The sequence below is a fragment of the Macaca nemestrina genome, chromosome 15, assembly GCF_043159975.1.
Source record: "Macaca nemestrina isolate mMacNem1 chromosome 15, mMacNem.hap1, whole genome shotgun sequence".
Taxonomy (NCBI): Eukaryota; Metazoa; Chordata; class Mammalia; order Primates; family Cercopithecidae; genus Macaca; species Macaca nemestrina.
In genome coordinates, this window is record NC_092139.1 from 58374151 (window position 1) to 58397746 (window position 23596).

The following is a 23596-nucleotide window of genomic DNA, read 5'->3' on the forward strand; positions in this document are numbered from 1 at the left end:
CAACTTAAAGTGGCTAAAAGTGGCAGTGATTTCAATGCTTTCGTTCCCTCTGCCCAGGGAGGGGGCTGAAGAGAAATGGATTGAGACTGACTGAAGGTCGTCGGAACCTGCGTGGCCCCGTGCTGAGCGCCGTGTGGTCACCAACCTGTTCCACCCACATGTACGGCCTAGGGCTTGGGAGGGACATGGAGACATGGAGCAGCAGGGAGGCTGCGTTGCCAGTACCCCAGCCATGCCTCCTGAAAAGCAGGAGCATGGACACGTCACCCCCCTGGGCCTCATCCCCTTGGTCCCCTCCTCCAGCAGGTGAATATGACACTGTGGGCAGATGCAGGGGCATTGCAGGGGGGCACTGGAGAATCCACGGGAACTGAGCGGCATCCATGATGGAGGCCTGGAAGCAGAGGCAGAATGTGGGTGGCCTGGAGCTTCTCCTAAGGGTGGCCAGAAGTAGGAAAATAATAATGGACATGTGGGCTCATTCCTCATCACACACAAAAAAAGTGCCAAGATGGAGCAGAGCACAGGACACTGCAAGGACAGTGATCTCAGCCCAGGACCAGGGCGGGCTCATGTCAGACCATCCCTGACAGCCAAGGTGCCCAATGCCACACTGACCTGGTGGTTTTCAGAGCTCTTCCTTGCATCACCCACAACTGCTCACGGTGACCCCGCATTAAAGGAAACTGCCAGTCCTTGGGTCTGCGATGCCCCTGCCTGGCCCCACACCATCCCGCCGTGTGCCCACACAGCCTCTGAGTAATGCAGTGGGTTCACTGCACATGGAAGCCAATATTATAGCTCCTACTTTTGAGAAAAGAAAAGGCTTTATTGCAAGGCCAACCAGCAAGGAGACAGGAGGCAGGGCTCAGATCTGAATCCCCAGTATTAGGTCAGGTGAGACTCTAACGGGCTGGGGAGGGCAGGTTGGTATGCAGACGCACTGGTGGGGCGGATTTCGATGGGACAGCTTTAAACGTGGTTATTTACGGTAAGGCGCGGAATGGTGGACTTCAGCACTGGCTCTTCCTGGATAACAGACCGCTCGTTTCTGAAAGGGTTCCCGTGTTCAGCTTCCAGTGATGTCCAGGCTTTTTGATTCCTCAGGGAGGAAACGTTGGTTCTAAGTGTTACTGAGGTGACGGTTTCCTGCTCTCCACATGCCCAGGTCATATGACTGCAGCTTCGGCTCTGCTACTTCTGCAGAACAGCTTGACATCCTGTGATGCACATGATAGGGAGAGTTAGGACTGGTCCTGCAGTGACAGTCCTTCCCGAGTCTCCCAGGTGCTGACAGATAAAACAGTTTTAACTTGACCTAAAGTCTCAAACTAGGCTTGAGGACATTTAATACAAATGATTGGTGAAGTGGCGCCATCACATGCCATAATTAAACACATCCAAACAGCCTAATCTATGCACAGTTACATCTAAACAAAGTCACCCACTCACACCATGCTGGCATCTATTTTAGATAAATCATCCAATTTCTCGCCCACATACTCTTCCAAAAGGTCATGCCGCCCTGAGCAGCCAGGTCTGTGATGAGGGTTTGAACTCCGCACTGCTGCTCACTCCCCTCTCCAGAGCCCAGCATTAGCTTCCGCTGGACCACCCAGAGAACCCCACAGGTGCCCTGCTGGCTCCCCTCAGCCTCCAGCAGCTCCTGAGCCCCAGAGCCCAGGTTGCACCCCAGGTCCGTTCAGCCCCACCTCTGGGAGGGAGGGCCTGGCCTTGGAGCTTCCTGAAGCTCCCGGATGACTCCAACCAGCAGCTAAGCCCAAGAGCCCCTAATTCAGGCAGTCAGCATGCGTGCATGAGTCATATTTTGTCATGTAAGCCCCACATTCTCCAAGTAAAAATTGAGGCCGGCACTGGGTACTCAATAAGATCATTAAAGTCCTGTGATCATGACTAACGTTCAACCACAGAGGGCACGGAGGTACACTGACCACTGACGGCACAGTCAGGGAGGGCGGGGCCATAGGGACAGAATGACGGGGAATCACGTGAACCCACCAGTGACCACCACGCCCTCACCCAGCAGACCACCAAAAGCTCCCCAAGAGCAGAGGGGTGGATCTGCTGGCCCCAAGCTGCCTGCTCCCCCCCGGTTCTCAAACCCAAGCACCTCCGCTCCCCGCTGAGTGCGGAGACCTGTGACTTCACACTCTGCGGCATCATTGTGCTCTGCGGGGGAACGCACAGTGCCCCCAAGCAGTGCAGTGTGCATCGTGCAGAACCTACACCTGCCGTCACCCTGCACCCGGCCCCTCACTCGCTGTCCCCACCCACATTCCCACGTTGCTGTTCCCCCTTTAGAGGCCCTTGGGTTCAGAGGATGCCCTGAGCCGTGGGATTCCTATGAGCATTTGAGTGCTTGCCCAGAGCCAGACTCCAAAGTGGACACAAAACAAGAGAGCTAGGCATGACCACACTAAGTGGAGCACGCCGTTACCACACTAAACATAAAATGTTTCTGCTTAAAATAAAATAAATCCAATAATTTCCAGGTCCCCGGAATTTATTCAGAACCCCTGTAAACTGCTAGATGGTTGCCCTCAAGTCATGGAAGCACAGAGGAACACCAATGAACGTCCAACGCTGTGCTTTCGCAAAACACACAATCCTGTCCTCTCCCCATTTCGGTCCCAAGAAAATCACACCAGTGGAGCAGCAAGAATGGGGGCTTGCTGTGGACCATCACAGCCCCATAACTGAGGGACGGAGGTGGAGGCGACCCAGGAATAAACCGCAAAGTGCCTGGGCTCCAGGTGGCTCCATCGAGGGCCATGAGCCCCACTGGGGAGAGGTGACGCGCTTCTTTGCTTCTTTGTATTTAGAGCCCCCTGCCCTCCAGAAAATATTTTTACTCAAAATTAAATTGTCATTGAGATATCATTTTATTTTTATTACGAATAGATTTCACCTAAACTGAAAGCTGAATGGATGTCTTTGAGATTTTTTAAGTGTATAAAAAGGAAGTAAATCCCACCCTGGTACATGACCCTACTATTCTCAGCACCGTGTTTCTGAAATCTTCCTGAAGTCGATCTTTTTACCCCTCCCTTCCTCCTCTCCATTCATTTTTGACCCAGACCCTCTTGTAGGCACTGAATAGCAGGGAAGGAGACAGGCCCAGATCTGGCTCTGGTGGGGTTCATATCCTGGTCTAACAGAAACAAAGAGGGGATGAAACATTTTCATTAGAGCTAGTGTCATGAACAAAAGGAAACAAGATGAGTAGAGGTCACCACAGCTCCTAGCAGGGGACAGGCAGAGACGGCTGCTCTGAGAGGGTGAATTTGTGAGACTTACAGAACAGGAGACAGACCCAGCGCAGACCGCCCAAGCAGAGGGAACGCAGTACTTGCCAAGTCCTGCAGGAAATGCCAGGCAGAGATGACCAAGAGAGAGCTTCCCTGAAGGAACCTGCACTTTAGTCTGGGAAAGAAAAGTCAAGGCCGTTGATGGAGGACTCGCCTCACACCAGGCTCAGCTCTGAAGTGCTTGCCATGAACACAGGGCAGCAGCCAAGGTTCCTACTGCACACAGCAGTGTATTTCAGTCTGCGCCCGAGACCACACTCCTAACCACAACACTCCAGGACAGGTACACAGGAGGTTGTAACCAGGGGCAAAAACAGTAAGGGACCTTGAGGACCAGAGAAGGATCTGGCAGAAAGGAAGTCAGGACCTCGCCAGGTACAGATGATTCAATGTGGCAGAGACTGGGCCAGAAAAGGCGCTGTGGAATCCACCCTGTTGGCTGGAACACTTGTGCTGGGAGCCCTGAGCAAGCCCCCGTGGAAGGCGGCTCAGGATGCCATGCTGCAAGGAAGCCCAGCCACACAGAGGCCACGTGCGCCACAGACACAGGAGTGAGCAAACCTACTATCAACTCAAATCTTCCCAACTGACGCACCACACCCTGGGCTCCTTCCCAATTCCTTACCCACAGAATCCATGAACACAGCAAAATGGCTATTGTTGTACTAATTTTGGGGTGGCTCACTGTGTACCCATAATAACTGAAAACCAAGGATGTGCAAAAGAAAGCAAGAGTGCTGATGCCGCTGAAGCGCTACAGTGACCTCAACGAGAGGACCTGTGCTCTAGCCCCAGTCCCTGAGTCTGAGAGGTCAAAATGGGAACATTAGAAACTGACCCACCATCCTTTGAAAGGAAAGGCTCAGGGACGTGGCTATCTCAAAGGCAGATGTCCAGGGGGTCTGAACTGCAATGTGGACCTCCCCATCCCCTTCTCACCCTGGGGATGCTTTCTGCCATGCCATCGCCCCCACGTAAAAGCCCTATGAACAGAAAGCCAGTGCACTGTAAACACGGAGGCCACATGGAGAAATCCTCTCAAAAAGGGGTGCACAGACCTAAGAGCTTCTGCACCACTGAGTAATACATTTAGCCTGTCGCATTAATATGTTAACGACGGTAAGCAGAAAACATTTAATTAGCCAGAGCTTTGCTTGTTTTCTTTGAATTTTAAAGGATTTCCAGGACATGCACTGGGATCTCTAAAATCTTGAGGGAAGGGTGAGCCAGCACCTTCTTGACCTGAGGTGGATCCCGTCAGCAGGCAGAGGTGCACGGAGCCCAGGCTGCAGCCTGGCCTCTGCGAGGCGATCTTCTCTGCTTTCCTCTTTCTTCTCCTCCTTTTTAATATCTTCAGACGGGGCTGAAAGTAAATGAACAAACACACTTACATAGACAGATTGATCACTTCTAATCTGAAAATCTGAAATCTGAAATGCTCCAAATTCCAAAATTTCGTTACTGTCAACATGACACTGAAAATTCCACACCTGACCTCATGTGATAGATTGCAGTCAAAATGTTGTTTCATGCACAAAATTATTTAAAACATTATATAAAATTACCTTCAGGCTGTGTTTTAAGGTATATCTGAAACATAAGTGAGTTTTGTGTTTAGGCGTGAGTGGGTCTCATCCCCTAAGACAGCTCATTACCTGTATGTGCATATTCCAAAATCCGAAAACACTGGAAATCCCGAACACTCCTGGTCCCAAGCATTTCAGATAAGGGACACTCAATCTGTGTGTACATACACATGCACATATGAATGTATTTGCGTGTGTGTGTGTATTTAGAGAGAGATTTGCAAAGGTTATTTGGTTGCTCCCTGATCATGGCACCATCTTGATTCTAGGATCCCTTGAAGTTCTGTTAAAGGAACCAACAAATGAGCAGGGAAGTGTGTTGAGAAATAAAAGTGACCGTGCATGAGACTCTGCTGGATAAGACAAGCAAAAAATTGGGGTCAAAGGCCTTGAACTGCTCAAATAAGCAAGAGTGCAAGCTCCATGACTCTCTGGAACTCAGACACCCCACAGGGAAGTGGGGATGCCACTGGAGGATCAGAGACTCTATGCTGCCTCTTGAAAAGCTGACAAATTCCATTATATATACATTTTATGCACCTAAACTCAACAATTTAACAATTCATGTTGGTCAACATTTTAAAGAGAAATGCCCAGAAAAAATAGCCATGAAAAAGGGCAGCCAGTGGTACCCAAAAACCCACCTAGTGGACTCATGTGCCCAGAGAGCTTGAGACACACACTCTGCGGTTCTCTGGGTCGCGCTCAGCGGCCCCGCGCTTTCCATGGATGTCGAGAGAAGGTTTTGCTGAGCCATGTCACTTATGTTTGCAGATTGGTAACCCATGGGCACCACGGCACTGGCATTAGGCAGGGCGTGGCACGGGGAACAAAGCAGGGAGCCCTGAACAGCAAGCCGTCGTGAGTGACTGGGGGCATCTGCGTGGGCTTCAGCCTCCACCCTGTAAGCCAACGGGAGGTCCCAGCTGTAATCCGGACCAACTGTGCTCTGCACATGCGCTTCCTCAGCATCGTTCACACAGCTCCTTGCTAAGATTCCAGCGCCACACTTGCTGTCTCTTCGTAGCCCTGGTTGCCCTTCTCAGGGAGAGAGCTTACACTGACCTGGGGGCAGTGGTCGAGAGATGATGTATCCACAGCTTGGGTGGGGCAGGGGACCGCCATCTTCCTCCAATCGCCACTCTTCCACCAATGCAGCTCACAATCACCTCAGCCCTAAACCAATCTTACTGAAAGCAAATGCCATCCATGCAAAAGATCAGATGTATACAGTACAAGGTGGCACAAAGCCGTGATTACTAAAACAGAGCATTATCAGGAAACGGGCCTGGCATCTTAATTCCTAAGTCGCTAATAGAGTTAATCTCATACCTCAAATACCTCTGGTCTCAAAGCTTTGATAAATCTGAGAACAGAGTTGGGTCTTCGGGAAATAGAGACAGCAGCAGGAAAATCCAGAAATAGCATCAGAGGATCCTTCGAAAAACATAGTAGAGAGAGAGACAGACCCCACCTGTACATGGAAGGCAGCTCAACCAAGACAAGACTCAGGAAGATTCCAGGCCGTGGAAGGTGCATATTGCAGTATCATGCCCCTTCAAGACCCTTTAAGCAATCCATTGTATTCAGCAGAAAACACCAGTCTCATCTGAGGAAAACAAATCCCAGGATAGCCAATCAGTGAATTACGGTCTTAGCAGACACTCACCAGAGGAGGCCGGGTCCAGTGAAACCCGAGAATCAGCCCACACCAAAATTCTGCAGGGAGTCAAAGAAAAACGTACACAAATGCTCACATCAGTGTTAGTCATAATGCCCAGAAAGCAGTCACTGGTGGGCGTATGGAGAAGCCAAATGTGGTCCATCCATAAGGTAATGTGGTCCATCCATACAGCGGAACACTGTGGAACCCTGAAAGGGAAGGAAGCTGTGATCCCTCCTGCTGCCACACAACAGACCTGAAAACACTGTGCTCGGTGAAAGAAGCCAGACACAAAAGACACACACTATTTGATATAGTTCTGTGAAATGCCCAGAATAGGCTGATCTGCAGAGACAGAAAGCAGATTCCTGATTGCCTGGTGGCAGGAGAGGCGGGACTGGGATGTCACCACTAGTGGGGTGGGGATTCTTTCTGAAGTTAGACAGTGATGGTCACATAGCATTGTGGATGTACTAAAAGTCACTGTTTCCTACACTTCAAAATTGTTAAAATAGTGTTACGTTATGTGAATTCTACCTCAACTTTATAAACTCTATTTGGTTAATGCATTTTTAAAAATTCTGCAGTGGCAGCATCTGGCCAGGGCTCCTTTGTCAGCATGCCTTGGGTGAGGTGAGGAAAGTGGCTGGGAGAGGAAAAATGGCCCATGAGGTGTCAGGAAGCCAGTGGGATCCAGCCAGAATTTACGGATAAACCATAACCTGGTTTTTTAAGTATTTCACACAAAGGATCTTAAATCCCAAGAAATAGAAACGTGCTGCCAGTTCCTTTCATGGATCCAACCAGAAAGAGGGCATGGAGAGGGCCTGAGATGGGCGAGGGCCTCTCTTGCTCTGTTTTCAGCCAACCTCAACCACGGTTGATGAGTCCTGTGGGGCTCCACGCCAGGGAACGGCCATTCCGATGGCCTTTGTTCTTGAGGCTCCCGTAGGAGGAAAAAAAAAAAAAGAAAATCCCATTCAATCACCATAACCTGTCCCTGCAAGAGCATAAAAATAAGTGATTGCTTATTTGAAACACCTGAACTATCACTGCTGCAGCAACTCAGGAAATCTGATAAGGTGATAATGAAAACTGTGTCATGCATGAATATCCATTTTAAAAACACACTTATGTCAGTCTTTACGTAAAGGTCGAAATTAATGTCATGTTGAAAACATTTTTCAAACCACAATTATCTTGACTCATGAAGCGAACCGAATTCCTATTAGGTTTACAGTCTTGGGTTTAAGCCTCACACATTTCACCAGAAGGGCTTCACCAATCAAAGTAAAAGCTGAATTGAAGACAGATCACAAGGACTTTCGATCCCTGGAGCTGGCTGCCTTTGTTCAGCCTTCTGGGTCACATCTTGTCCTCCAGGGAGAAGTGGCTGATGAGTCAGAAGGCGCTTGTGAAGCCGTCCTTCTCCCAGTGCATCCCACGGACCCCCAGATGCTCTTTTGCACAGGTATGTCTCTTCCCACCAGGTGGCAACTGCGACCTGGAGCCCCTGGCCCAAGAGCCGCCAGTCAGTGCATCACTGGAGCAGCAAGGGACACCCCGTGTGCCCTGCCCACAGGTGGGGAGCAGCCACCAACAGGGCTCCAGATGCTCTTTCACCCAGGCATGTCTCTTCCCACTGGGTGGCATCTGCGACCTGGAGTCCCTGGACCAAGAGCCGCCAGTCAGTGCATCACTGGAGCAGCAAGGGACACCCACTGTATCCCCTGCCCACAGGCAAGGAGCAGCCACCAATAGGCTCCAGAGGCTGATGGGGAGCCACTGTGTGGTGCATCCCCCCTGCCCAGCAGCCGTTTTGGTGTTTTGGTGGTGCCCGGAAGGTGTACAGTACCATGTGGAAGTGGCTCGATGTATTAGCCATCTGTAGCTGCATAACGCCACACACTTAACAGCTTTAAACAACACCCATTTGCCACCGTGCGGCACGGCAACTTGGAAGTCCTGACAGGCTTGGCTGGGCTCTCTGCCTTTGCTCTCACAAGCTGGAACCAGCGTCAGCTCTGCTGTACTGTAGGTGGAGGCTCCAGGGAAGATCAGCTTATGGTCTCATCCAGGTTGTGGCAAAATTCAGTTCCTTGTGGTTCCAGGACTGAAGTCCCTGTTTTCTCATGTCTATCAGCCAAGGACTAGTCTTGGTCCCTAAAGGCTGCTCTCAGGTCCTGACCCATGAGCCCCTCCACATCACCATCAGGAAAGGAGCAGCTCCCTGGACAGAGCAGCTCCCTGGACAGAGCAGCTCTGTCACCCATGGGTCCCTCTGACTTCCCCTTCCATCAGCAGTTCAAGAATATCCTCTGCTGTAAAGGGTGTGTGGTGAAGCTCAGCCCAGCTGGGTAATCTGCTATTTTAAAGTCAAAGGATTAGGAACTTTCTCCGTCCACCTGTGCTGCTGTAACACAATACCTGAGACTGGGGATTCATAAAGAAGAGAAATTCCTTTCTCACAGTTCTGGAGGCTGGGAAGTCCAAGTCAAGGCACTAGCAGGTTTGGCATCTGAGGAAGGCCTAGTGTCTGCTTCCGAGATGACACCTGTTGCTGTGTCATCCAGGGGGAATGAATGCTGTGTCCTCACACGGCAGAAGACAAAGGGGTACGAGCCTACAGTGCTCCCCTCAGCCTCTTTTATAAGGACGGGAATCCTATTCATGGGGGTTCTATACTCGTGACTTCATTTCCCCACCTCTTAATACTCTCACTTGGGTGATTAAGTTTCGACATATGAATTTTGGTGGACACACTCAGACCATAGCAGTAACCCTAATTACACCTGCATCAGTGAATCCAATCTTCAAAGTCTTGGGGATTAGAGTAGGAAATCTTGAAGGCCATATTAGAATTTTGCCTCCCACACCTGGTGAGTAAGGAATACTTACCATAAGCTCAAAAGTCAAGCTCTGTTCAAGTATTCCCCACCCTCCATTTGCACACAATTTCCAGGCCTTCTGATTTTACCACTACTAATAATAATAGTGGTGGCTAGCCCTTGATGCCAGCCTCTCTGTTCCACACCTAAAAACTGGTCTCATTTAAAACACACAATCCTCTATGAAGCTAACTCTATTACTAGTTCCATTTTGCAGAGAAGAAGACTGAAGCTCAAAGAGGTGAGGCAATGTGCCCAGGTGACTCAACCAGTGTGTGTGTGGAGCTGTGAAAAGGCAGGACCCAAAGTGACAGCAGGGGCTCCTACCCTAGACCAGAGCAGTCACCGCTGGTTTCAGCCTCTGTGTGCACTGAGTGCCTGGGTGCAGGTACCCAGCTCTTGAGTCCACACTATGACCCACCATCTCTCCAGCTGTGGGCCCCAAGCCTCACCTATGTGTCTTCTTCCCTGCCCTCCACTGGCCTATAAGCAACCATCACAGAGTTTTTAAATGTTCATCATTTGCTGTTGACTTGTTCCCCTGAGGGCTTGATAGAGCTGACTAGCACACATATGAAAAAGCGTTACTAAAAGATTAAAATGCAAGATCGTGGAAGATCCAGATCAGCATAGAAAATCCAGTCTAAGGGTAAGGCTGAAGGCCACACTTTCATGTCTCACCCAGTTCCTAAATCTGAAACATAAATTTTACTCTGAGCTCCCTAGCAGAAAAAGCAAAAACAAAAACACAGAAAATTAATTGTGCAGAGGTGGAGGTTGCAGTGAGCTGAGATTGCAACACTGCACTCCAGCCTGGGCAACAGAGTAAGACTCTGTCTCAAAAAATTTTAAATAAATAAAAAAGAAAAGAAAATTAACTGTGCAAAAGTAGAATAATCCACCTCCTTTAAAAAAGCAAATTTTTTTCCTAACTCACAGAGCAAGAAAGCAGTTTGCCTTGTGAACCTTACATAAGGGGCACTGATTATCATGGCAGAAAACCCTTGGCAGCATTTCTAAAGCAAATGCAGGCCTGGGCAGTCTCATGGAATTTCTCTTATGGACCTTACGAGCAATCAGGGCCCGTCATGAGCACCAAGCACAATTCAGAGAGCGTAGATTCACAGGTGTCTGGGAAGTGAGACAGATTCCAAATTCCAGAGACTCAGTCCAACACACCCCAAAGAAAGGAGGTTCTGCCTGCCCTCCAAAGACCCTGCACAAATGCCCTTCCTCTCAACAAGGGCAAACAATTGATTATTCAAGGTTCTCATCTCAGATTAGAACCTGGTGGGCAGATATTCCCTCTCTATTGTCAAAAATTAAATAATCTAATCAAACGAGCAAGGTTGAGTGGACAGATTTTTCATGAAGATTTATAAGACTAACCAAGGCCCTTAATAAGACAATCCAACACTGAAGAGAAGTTGGATGGAAGAACTTACATATGAGACAATGTTTACACTCACACACATACACACAGACACAGACATATAATGCATGCATATATATGTGCATATATACATATCTATGCAAATGTACACACATATACACAAGCCCATATATGCACACACATACACATCAACATATACACATATGCACATATGCATACACATATGCACATATGCAATCATATACATGAACACACAAATACATACATGCATACACATATACACAGGCATATACACATAGGCACAAATATACACTCATATATGCACACATATACACACCTAATAAACACACACTCACCCACACATGACAATTCTGATTTCATCAAACACTCATGTTTATAATTCCTCCACTTTCTAACATAGCCAAAAAATTTTTAGTCCAGAATCTTTTCAAAGCAAATCAAACCACCACTAATCATGGTTATAGAAAACTCTCAATGATGAAGTAACACCGATATGTGGTTTAGAGCAACATAGTTTCAGTGACACTATCAGAATAAACTGCTGAAAAAAATCGGATGCTCTCCAAGGGGCCAGGTGAAGTGGCTCGAAACCTGTAATCCCAGCTACTTAGGAGGCTGAGGCAGGAGGATCTGGACACCAGGAATTTGAGGCCTGCCTAGACAGCATAGTGAGACCTGCATCTCAAAATAAAATAGAATAAAATAAAATATTTTTTTAAAAAAATTCAAGGATCCCAAAGAATTCTGGAGTCCAAGTGAACTGAAGAGGAAAGAGCGAGTCGTTCACCTGGGAGAGCTGGAAGGGTGCAGGATGACCTCAGGGCCGCCTTGAAGGCCTTGACCTTGTCTTTCTTTTCCTGTACCTCCACATTTTCTTCCCCTCTGTGGGGCCGGAGGAACACCTTCATCACCTTCCCTCAAAGTGCCTTCGAGTGACCAAGCACCATGTCCCTCCACCTGCACCCTAGTAGCCAATGAGCTTTGCATCACACCTGCCTCGGGCCAGCCACACCTTGGATGATTTCGCTGACACTGTTGACTCTCTACTGATTCACCTAAGCATTCCCCAACACTAAAGACATTTAATTTGCTTTCACAGTAAAGAATTCACACTATTCCATACATTTATAACACTTTTCAGCTGCAACTCTAAACCGAATAATTAAACTGAAGCGACCTTTTCTGTAGACATGTGGTTTTACTTGGTTTTACTCACTTGACAAGTGCTTCTGTGTTCTAAGCATGTGCCTGCATCCACTCTGTTTAACCCCTTAACAACCTTATGAGGTAGACACAGTGATCATGCCTATTTTACCAGTGGGGAAACTGAGCCACAGAGCAGTTAAATAGCTTGTTTGCCCACACGGTCACAAAGCTAGAACATTTTCTCTACAGGGGACCAACAAAGTATTTTGAGGAACTGGTAAAATGTAGACTTAGATATACTATGGAAAGAATTGTGAAACCCAGATTCCACAGAAATGTTCTAAGAGAATTCAAAGAATGTTTAAGATCATCCTTTAAAACACTCCTCATGCCCAGAAAGCTACCTCTGAACTCCACAGCCTTTCTGGTTCTCACTGCTCTCTGCACCCCTACCCTGGCCGGCACAGAAAACATGCTCTTCTCTCTCCACAGCCATTTCCCTCTGGCCTTCACAGCCAGGTTTCAAATTGTGTGGAGGGAAAGAGCCCAGCACTGGGAACTGAAATGGGATGAATTAGAGGACACAGACTGGCCAAGTGGGCAGAACTCTAACGTGACCCCCGACCCAGTGAGCTTCCCCTGGAGATATGAGATGGAGCACCTGTGACCCTGTTAGGTTATATGACAAATGAGAGATTATCCCGCTGCACCTGACCTAGCCACGTGAACCCTTGACAAGCAGAGAATTTTCTCCAACTGGTGGAAGAAATGAAGTCAGCCAGATCCCACACCTTACGGTGCCAACATGGCCTCACCGGCTTTAAAGACAGCCTGGCTGAGAGCAGCCCCTGGCTAACACGGGGCCCCGAGTCACCAAGAACTGAGTCCTGCCCAGCACTTAAGCGTGCCTGGAAGGAGAGTCTTCCCCAGGACCCAACAAGAGCCCAGCCCAACTGACACCTTGACTTTCACCTTGTGAGATCAGAGAAGCCCACTGAAGCCACAGACTTCTGTCCTACAGAGCTGTGGGACAGTGAGCAGGTGCTGCTCCAAGCCGCTGTGTCTGTAGCCATTTGTCATGCAGCACAGATGACTGATGGATGCCTGAGGAGTGGGCGTGGGGCCCAGGCGACTTGGGGCCCCAGAGGGAGGAGCAGGGCAGCAGCCTGGCACAGCGAACCTACCTCTGGCAGACTAAGGGGCACGTGCTGTGGGGGTGGCTGGGAGGAGGGGCTGGAGCACGCAGTTGGGCACCGACGGTTAAAACATACCACGCTGCACCCGCTGAGTCCTGGCTTCACCCGTTGGAACCTGTGTAACCTTCGGGAGCTGACCTCCCTAAACCTCAGCTCCATTATCAGTGACCTTCAACCTGGAGGTTGGAGTGTGCCCACCGCGCGGGGTTGCCGTAGGATTAAATCAAAGGCCCCACAGGGAGCCCTGGCCCAGTGCAGCGTCTGCACACATTGAACACGGGAAGGGATACAGCCTGCCAGTTGGTGACAGACAAAACAGTGGCCCCCAAATATATCCACGTCCTAATCCCCAGAACCTGTGAGTATGTTGCCTTACATGGCAAAGAAGGCCTTGCAGATACTGTTAGGTTCAGGATTCTGAGATGGGGACATGATTCAGGTGGGCTCAAGGTCACCACAATGGTCTTCACGAAAGGCAGAGACAGAGGTGGCAGCCTGACCACAGAGGATGCAGAGGGTGCGGACCACACTGCCACGGCAAAGATGGAGGAAGGGGCCAGGAGCTCAGGCATGCAGGAGCCACAGGGGCTGGGACAGGCCAGGACACAGCTTCTCCCCAGAGCCTCCAAAAGGACCAGCCCTGCCAGCACCTTCAGCCCACTGAGGCTGATTTTGAACTTCTGCCCTCCAGAATCGTACAAAAATAAATGTGTTGTTTTAAGCCACTAAATTTGTGGTAATTTGTTACAGCAGCCCCAGGGAAGTAACATACCCTTCCTGAAACCACACCAGACTTAACCTGTGTGTAGGCCCAGGGCAGGGGCAGGGGACACTCGGAGGAACGAAACCTCCCAGCCAGCCTCCATCCTGCTTACTTGCAGGAGGTCACCCAGAGAACCATATTCCCTGCAGCTCCCATGAAGCACAGATTTATGCAAAAAATAAAATTATTAGAAGTAACAGGAGTGCAGTTCTTGGGAATTCCACTTTGAGCATTGCACACAGGAGACTGCCAAGCTTCAGGACCACAAACCAGTGCCAGACATATAAGTGGATATCACAAGTCAAAGACAGCACAGAACCAGAAAGGGGAGAAGAGAGGGAAGGGCCTAGACCACACAAAAACCTTAACCCTGCCCATCGGGATGACAGATGGAATCCTGACAAGCACTGCAAGACCCCCAGATGGTTACACTGGGGCGTGCTGCGTACTATGTGTGTAGGTGCATGCATGCACACAGGCACACAGCACAGATGTGCTTAACTGCCAATAAACCATGTAGAGCCTATGAAGTCGTACAGGAGTGCTTGTTCCAGACAAGGCTTTTCGTTACAAAGTGACAGCTCAGAGAAGACTCTCCTGGTGTCCTGACTTCCAGCCTGTGAAGGGTTATCAGAGCCAGACTTCTTGTTTCCCTGAGGAAAGGAGAGGGGACAACACCAGCTTGACTTGTAAGGTGTCAGGGAACTTCATAACCTGTGAAAGACTGTGGAAGTAGATATTACGGTTTAACAAATCCTCATTTGGCACTTACTATTTATTCCAAGGTAGGGATTTTTTTATCATGCCCATTTTACAGATAGGAAAACTGAGGCCTAGGGAGATCAAGGAACTTGTCTAAGACCCCACTGTCTGCAAGGGGCAGAGGCAGGCTTGAACTCAGGCAGTCTAGACCCAGAGGATGTAGAAAATGCAACTGCATCTGCATCAGCATCATGACTACTATGAATAGAATGGAATGTTTGTGTCCCCCCAGAATTCCAATGTTGAAGTCCTAGCCCCTAATGTGATGGTACTGTAGATGGGGCCTTGAGAGGTAATGAGGGTTAGATGAGGTCATGAGGGTGGGGCCCTCGTGGTGGGATTAGTGCCCTCATAAGGAGAGACACCAGAGAGCTAACTCTCTCTCTCTCTCCCCTCTACCCTCATCAAGTTCATGTGCAGGTCATGTGAGCAAACTACAAACCAAAGTGAGAGGCAGCAGGGACCCCTCTTAGGGACCTGCCAGGCCTCCCGAGCATTGAAATAAAGGAAAATCTTGAGTTCCTTCAAGGAAAATTCCAGGCACCCAGCTAGCCCTGAGAAGTAAATGAGCAACCTGATAAACAAGAAGGTAACAGTGGCTTAAAACGGTGGCCAGGGAAGTCAGGAGATGTTCAGTTACCTAGAGAAGCTAAAGATAGTATCTTAACAAATGTCTCTCAGCTGTCTTTCAGAAACCCAGACCCCCACCAAGTGGATCTGCTGGTGCTCAGGCCTCAGACAAGGGGGATTTTGGACTGAACCTTGATCTCTGTTCTTTGTTCTAAATTTCTTCCTGAGCAACCTGGGCCCATGGGTCAGACTCCACATTTCTTTTCTTCTAATCCCAAATTTCCAGACAAAGCTTTGCCTCTTTAACCAATTGCAAATCAGAAAATTTTTTAATCCACCTATGACCTGTGGGCCCACTCTTGGAGATGTCCTGCCTCTTTGGGTCAAACCGAAGTACAGCCTCCATGCCTTGATATATAACTTCAGCCATCACCTCTGTGTCCCCTCCTTTCAAAACCCTTACCTTAGGGTAAGCCATGAGAGAAGTCAGGTCTTAAGCATGAGCTGCCCGATTCTCCTTGCTTGGGGCCCTGCAATAAATGCCTCACTTTCCCTCGCTGCAATAATAATGTCAGTGTTTGGCCACACCCCCAGTTCAGTTTGATAACAAGAGAATAGCCCTCAGCATAAAACCTACCTTGCTGGCACCTTGATCTTGGACTTCTCAGTGTCTAAAACTGTGAGAAATAAACTTCTGTTGTTTAAGCCACACGGTCTTCTGTATTCTGTTATGGTGGCTTGAACTGACTAACAGGGATTTGGGGTTGCTGAAAACAGGGACCTGGTTTATAGAAGCGAATCTCCACACCGTGGTGCATTGTGACTTTCCAGTACACCCCTCTATGTTCAAAATCGCCGCCTGCAATGAGCAGCGAGGTTTCCGATGAGTTCTTACTGGGTCCTCCCACCTTCGCCACGGCAAGCTGGAGCCCTGGAGCCATGGCATCTGGTTCCTGCACATCAGCACCTGGGAAGCCGAGATGTTCCCGAAAGCTAGACACTGACCACCAGGATCTCCCCTTCTCCTGTCCTGCCCAGCATTCGGGGACAGTGCACCAGAGACAACCTGAACACTGATTGCAAGTAGAGCCTCCAAAATCCTCATCTTTGTTTAGATGAAGACAAAAGAGGCGAGGAAGAAGGACTTGCAGCACAGAGGACATCTGTCATCATCCACTTGCAATTCCCCATCATTTACACCCACTGCCTATTTGTACAGGTGTCAATGTTGCCCTCCGACATGGAATCTCAAGTCCTACACTTCCCAGTCTCCCTTGTTTATGGAGAGCAGACAGGCTGCTGTGGGCTCGGTCACCGGGATGCACCCCTGTGGGACTGTGGCTTGGGACTGCCATGTGGGAAGAGGTTGTCATGGTAACCAGGCACCCTCCCAATGCCTTGGGGACCACAGAAGGGAAGGAGTCTGGTCCAAGGCCTGAGGCTCAGGGAGGTGTCCAGGGATGACCTCTCTCCCCTGAACATGAGGCGAACATTTTGATGGCTCCAAGGATGGCCTTGAAAACAGGATGCCCATTTGTCCTTCGCATCCTCAGGGTGTGCTGGAAACTCTCCTTCAAATCAGTGAGAATGGTATTAGAACAGGCTCTCCTAAAAGCACATGGCCCAGTCTCAAAAGACAAGTGTAATTTGGTCAAATGAGCCAAAGAACAATGAGAAAGCTACCCAGCACCTAAGATCTGGGAGCCTGAAGATGCAAATCCCAGCTCTGTCTCTGATGCCATGATGCTTACGGGCGGGCACTGAACATTGCTGAGTCTCAGCTTCTCCTCCTTATCTGGGGATCCGCCTACTTGCTGGGTGGTTTAGAGGTTTGAATGAAATCATTCAATTCACTTCAGCAAACACCTCTTGAGTACACTGGAGCTCACTGTCTGGACATGAGAAGAAAGCAGAAGAATTGTGGCCGAACGCTGTGGTCAGCATCACCAGCAGGCAGAGACGGGGTGCTCTGAGGGGCCCAGAGGGAGTGCTGGCCTCAGCTGGAGGAGGGTGGAGCATGAATTCATTGCCAAGCAGGAGAGCCAGTGGGAGGACATTCTCAAACTATTGCCGAGTAAGTCTGATTCTAAGTTAAGGAAGCAGCAATGAAAAACAGAGAATAAACCCACCTAAGTGAACCAGGGAGAACTGGGAGACTGAAGAGCTCCTATGATCTTGGAGGCTGCTACGCTGATGGCCCCAGGGAGACAAGATTCACCTGGAGATGCCCCAAACCTCATGGGAGACACACATGTGGCCCGGTTCACTGTGGCCTACTGTCAGGGACATTTCTTCACCATCCACTCAAGGAAAATGCCCTGCTCTGCAAAGAACCCAGTTACCTTGCAGCAAAAAGGTAAGTGAGCTCAGAAAGAATGAGCCAAGGTTGTTCCTAACGGTGACGGGTGACTACACAGAGGGGCAGCAAGGCAGAGTACGCAATAACATGTGACTGGGTCAGAGCCTGGCCTTCAATCAGGTCAGCGTGCAGGAAGCAGACAATGGTTCAAAATCCCTGCCTTCTGGCAGGCCTACCACATTTCTTCTGAATGCAGTGATCTAAGCTGTAAAAATGCATAGCGTCTGCTATTTCTGTTCTGTGGATGTGTCTGTTTGAGAATGTGTAAAGGGAAACGTAGCCCGATTGCTCCTGTCACTCTCAGCCCGTGGCCCTGGACTCCAATCTTCCTAACGCAACAAGGGCACTTGGCAGCTGCCCTCCCAGATTCTAAAGTCACCATTGCAGACAGTAACATGGTTCAGTTTCACCGGGACCTGGATGGATGGGAAAGGTGCTCTCAGTCCACGTGAAGACCCCGCATGGGCACTGAACTGTGTCACAGTGTATTGGATCTGCAATGGTGGAGATGGTTAAGAAAAAAAAAATCTGTTTTACCCTGCTAATTTCCAAAATTCAAGTAAAATACAAAAGTAATGGTCCAAAAAACATTTTGGATGGTGAGATTCCCATCCTGAGAGAAAAGCAGCCAGACATAAATTAGGGAGGTGGAAGTGTAAGAGTCCAAATGTGCAGGCCTGGGGACCTTACAACAGAAGGCAAGTGGATTAGAAAAGATGACGCCCAGCACCCTTGGGAGTACTGAGCAATCCAGTTCCAGCTACTCCCCTCACAAGCTGTGTGTCCTTGGATGAGTCACTTAGCCTCTCTGTGTGCCAGTTTCCCCATCATGGGACTGTTGATAAGATTAGATGAGAACACCCAGGTAAATATTCAGTATAACACAAGCCACTTAAATGTTAGTGATGACTGTTCAGCAAAGCCCCACAGAGAGGCAGCGTTCTCACTTTTGAAGCAACATTGTGTACATCAATGTATTCAATAAATATTCCTGAAATGGTGAATACCTGGGTTATAGGAAACCATCACATTTTACTTCAGCTGTTTAATTAAGGTGACTGCGATGAGTCTCTTTTTGAAATCATGAGGTGGCCTTTTGGTATGTGTTTGAATTATAAAATGCATATTTGTACCAGCATTTTATATATACAAAAATGCACCAGATGCATTTGTGGGTCCTTCAGCATTTTTCCAGCTAACACATCTGTTCTGTAGTGAATGTATGGAATTTTCTTCTTTTTGCGATTTCACTAAAATTTACAGGCAGTTCCCCATCCTGTGTCCAAGTGTTCTCATTGTTCAATTCCCACCTATGAGTGAGAACATGCGGTGTTTGGTTTTCTGTTCTTGTGATAGTTCGCTCCTAATGTAAATGACGAGTTAATGGGTTCAGCACACCAACATGGCACATGTATACATATGTAACAAACCTGCACGTTGTGCATATGTACCATAGAACTTAAAGTATAGTAACAAATAAAAATAAAAATAAAATAAAAAATGTACAGGCAGTTACATTCTCATGTAGATGAAAATGTTAACCTATGAGACTTCTCACGGTAGTTCTAGTTTTAGATGTGTTTCCAGGAGACTCTTTTAAGGTAGCTTTTCACTCAGTTTGTGTTTTGGTGGCACCTTCAGAAATCTATGACCAGTGAAGCTTGTCCTTAAGGAAAGAAGAAGATGGAAAATTCATTTACCCTTCTGTTCTTGTTTACCAGTCAGGATCAGATGCACCTGATCAGTATCAGAAACCTCACCAGTTCATTTGAGCAGAAAGGGTTTGATACAGGGAATTCAGCAATGGCCAAGTTTCTGGAAGGGTTGGAGGGGCTGGCATAAGCTGGTCACTCCTCCCTCCAGGAACGGCCCAGGAAGATGCACAGAGCTTGCCCAGTGTGAACATCTGCCTCCGCCATGACCAAAGAGTCAAGGAATCCAGAGGCCACTATCCAAACTGCTGGCTCCAGGACCTGCTCCTTCATCACAATCCAGTGAGACAGGAGAGAGGTTGTGAGGGTTGAACAGAGGTAGGAAAAGGGGCGGGCAGGGCAGGAGATGGGGTTAGGAAGCACTTTTTTGGAAGTGGTATTCCTCCTGGCTGGATTCATTGTAACACAAAACATTTTGAAATATTTAGCATTCATTTCCATTGGAGTTGTTCCTCTCTCTCCACTTCTTCACTAAATGTTAAGTTGAACCACGTAAAATTGCCACTTTTTTTTTTTTTTTTTTTTTTTTTTTGAGACGGAGTCTCGCTCTGTCACCCAGGCTGCAGTGCAGTGGCCGGATCTCAGCTCACTGCAAGCTCCGCCTCCCGGGTTTACGCCATTCTCCTGCCTCAGCCTCCCGAGTAGCTGGGACTACAGGCGCCCGCCACCTCGCCCGGCTATTTTTTTGTATTTTTTTTTTTTTTAGTAGAGACGGGGTTTCACCGTGTTAGCCGGGATCGTCTCTCGATCTCCTGACCTCGTGATCCGCCCATCTCGGCCTCCCAAAGTGCTGGGATTACAGGCTTGAGCCACCGCGCCCGGCCAAAATTGCCACTTTTGTAAGTCTAAGATGGGATGGGACAATATTGATGATTTTGTGTGGCTCACCTGAAACTATGATCACCTCTAGGCTGGGCAGGGAGGCAGGTAATCATGGCCACACCCAGGCCTCTCCACCTGGGACCTCTGGCTGCTCCCTGAGCGAGATCATGACGTCTCCTGGCTCAGCAGACACATGTTCTCCAGCATTATTCTCCAGAAATGTCCACTGAGTTCCCTCCAATTAATCTATTCTAAGTTGTCTTAAGATATGGACAAAATGTCCCCTGAGCAATTTTCCAGGATGATAAATGATTGCATTAACCTTTCCCTGACAGGTGGCTTTCTCTGTGATTGGCCATTTGTTTTTGTCCAGCTGGGCTCAAATGGCCAAGGGGTTAGAACAGGGGCATGTCTTGTCCAGCACAGTGCATGCCACATGCCTATATGCCATATGTCTACCCTCCACACCTACATACCACATACCTACTCACCATGTGCCTACACACCGTGTGTCTAACCTCCACATGCCTACCTTCCACATACCCACCCTCCACGTGCCTACCCCCTGCACACCCACCCTCCACGTGCCTATCCCCCGCACACCCACCCTCCACATGACTACCCACCACACACCCACCCTCCACGTGCCTAACCCCCGCAAACCCACCCTCCACGTGCCTACCCTCCACACACCCACCCTCCACGTGCCTACCCTCCACAACCCACCCTCCACATGCCTACCCTCCGCATACCCACCCCCCAGATGCCTACCCACCGCATACTCACCCCCCAGGTGCCTGCCCTCCGCATACCCACCCCCCAGGTGCCTGCCCTCCGCATACCCACCCCCCAGGTGCCTGCCCTCCGCATACCCACCCCCCAGGTGCCTGCCCTCCGCATACCCACCCCCCAGGTGCCTGCCCTCCGCATACCCACCCGCCACGTGCCTGCCCGCCGCATACCCACCCCCCACGTGCCTGCCCTCCACGCACCCACCCCCCACGTGCCTGCCCTCCACGCACCCACCCCCCACGTGCCTGCCCTCCACGCACCCACCCCCCACGTGCCTGCCCTCCACGCACACACCCCCCACGTGCCTGCCCTCCACGCACACACCCCCCACGTGCCTGCCCTCCACGCACCCACCCCCCACGTGCCTGCCCTCCACGCACCCACCCCCCACGTGCCTGCCCTCCACGCACCCACCCTCCACGTGCCTACCTACCACACACCCACCCTCCACGTGTCTACCCTCCGCATACCCACCCTCCACGTGCCTACTCACCACATACTCACCTGTCACATGACTACCCACCGCATACCCACCCTCCACGTGCCTACCCACCATATACCCACCCTCCACGTGTCTACCCTCCGCATACCCACCCTCCACGTGCCTACCCACCGCATACCCACCCTCCACGTGCCTACCTACCACACACCCACCCTCCACGTGCCTACCCACCACATACCCACACTCCACGTGCCTACCCACCACATACTCACCTGTCACATGACTACCCGCCGCATACCCACCCTCCACGTGCCTACCCACCATATACCCACCTGTCACATGACTACCCGCCGCATACCCACCCTCCACGTGCCTACCCACCGCATACCCACCCTCCACGTGCCTACCCACCACATACCCACCTGTCACATGACTACTCGCTGCATACCCACCCTCCACATGCCTACCCACCACATACCCACCTGTCACATGACTACCCGCCGCATACCCACCCTCCACATGCCTACCCACCACATACCCACCTGTCACATGACTACCCGCCGCATACCCACCCTCCACATGCCTACCCACCACATACCCACCCACCACGTGCCTACCCACCATGTGTCTACCCTCCATGTGCCTAAAACCACCTGTCTAAAACCAGGTGCCTACACACCAGGAACCTATATACCACCCACCCATGCACCACATGCCAACTTCAGTACTGTAAACTGCAACAAGCACAGGGTACTCAGAATCCCTTAGCTCTGCAAGTGACCTTGGAAAGTCCACGCAGCAAAGGAAGCTTCTTCCTTGTTAATAGAGACATGATTTTATTTGGGTGCCCACTTCATCCTCAGCTGCAGGGGTAACTTCTGATGGACCACATGGATCTTGTGATCCCATTCCCCTCGATTTAGCCTGTTTCTAACTAATGAGACAGAACAGAAAGTCTGCTGAGAGTCTGGGAAAGGTCTCTTGCTCCTAAAATGTTAACACTGGTATATTAATCCGTTCTCACATTGCTATAAAGAAATACCTGAGAGTGGGTAATTTATAAAGATTTAATTGGCTCACATTTCTGCAGGCTATACAGGGGGCTTCTGGGAGGGCTCAGGAAACTTTCAATCATGTCACAAGGCAAAGGAGAAGCAAGCATGTCTTACATGACCAGAGCAGAATGTGGGGAGTGGCGGGGTGCCACACACTTTAAACAACCAGATCTCACGAGCACTCACTCACCATCACAAGAAGCAGCACAGAGAGGGAAATCTACCCACGTGATCCAGTCACCTCCCACCAGACCCACCTCCAACACTGGGGATGACAATGTGACAGGAGATTTGTGTGGGGACACAGATTCAAGCCCTATCAACTGGGAATGAGCATTCCTTCTCTTTCTCTGGTGGTTGCCATGCACGGACATTGACATCTGCAGCCCAGGAAGGGTATGCCTGGAGCCAAGGGCCCATCACTCAAGTGCAGGTCAGAGAGACTCCGGTCCTTGGCAGCACAGTCAAGCCCCAGGGCAAGGAGAGGTTAATGTAATCACTTCCCTTCCAGACAAAAGACAGAGAGGCTTTTCTTTTGTTAACCCGGTGAAACCCCGTCTCTACTAAAAAATACAAAAAACTAGCCGGGCGAGGCGGCGAGCGCCTGTAGTCCCAGCTACTTGGGAGGCTGAGGCAGGAGAATGGCGTGAACCCGGGAGGCGGAGCTTGCAGTGAGCTGAGATCCAGCCACTGCACTCCAACCTGGGCGACAGAGTGAGACTCCGTCTCAAAAAAAAAAAAAAAAAAGAAAAATAAGATAGTTTTAATTAGGACTAACTGGGAAAAGCAAGAGGAAAGTCAACAGTTTAATGACAGTTTCTGGAATCTGGACTACTGGCTTCTTTTCATGTGAGACAATAAATTATGTTCCCATTTAAGCCAACTTGAATTAACATTTTTAGTTAATTTGCACCCAAGTCACTCTGATTGAGGGTCAACTAATCTACCTCCTATTGTTAGGCAGAAGTTCCTCATCTCATCCCAGACAATGGAGACCTGCCTTCCCTTTAGAAGTCACTTTAAGATGGAACTACTCAGTCGCTTTTTAAAAGTGATTTAAAACTGATTCCAGTATTTAGTAAAACAACAGAAAGGAA

At 49.5% G+C, this 23596-nt stretch overlaps 1 long non-coding RNA gene across 1 annotated transcript in view; it reads right to left on the minus strand.

The window, feature by feature from the left end:
* Positions 1-830: 830 nt before the first annotated feature.
* The window catches only part of LOC105486734 (uncharacterized), a 54171-nt gene continuing 31405 nt past the window's right edge, over positions 831-23596 (minus strand). Inside the window, exons 4-6 of the long non-coding RNA XR_011613641.1 lie at positions 5560-6524; positions 4563-4692; positions 831-1220 (exon numbers count right to left, since the gene is read on the minus strand). This is a non-coding gene — a long non-coding RNA (uncharacterized lncRNA). The remainder of the gene's footprint in view (positions 1221-4562; positions 4693-5559; positions 6525-23596) is intronic.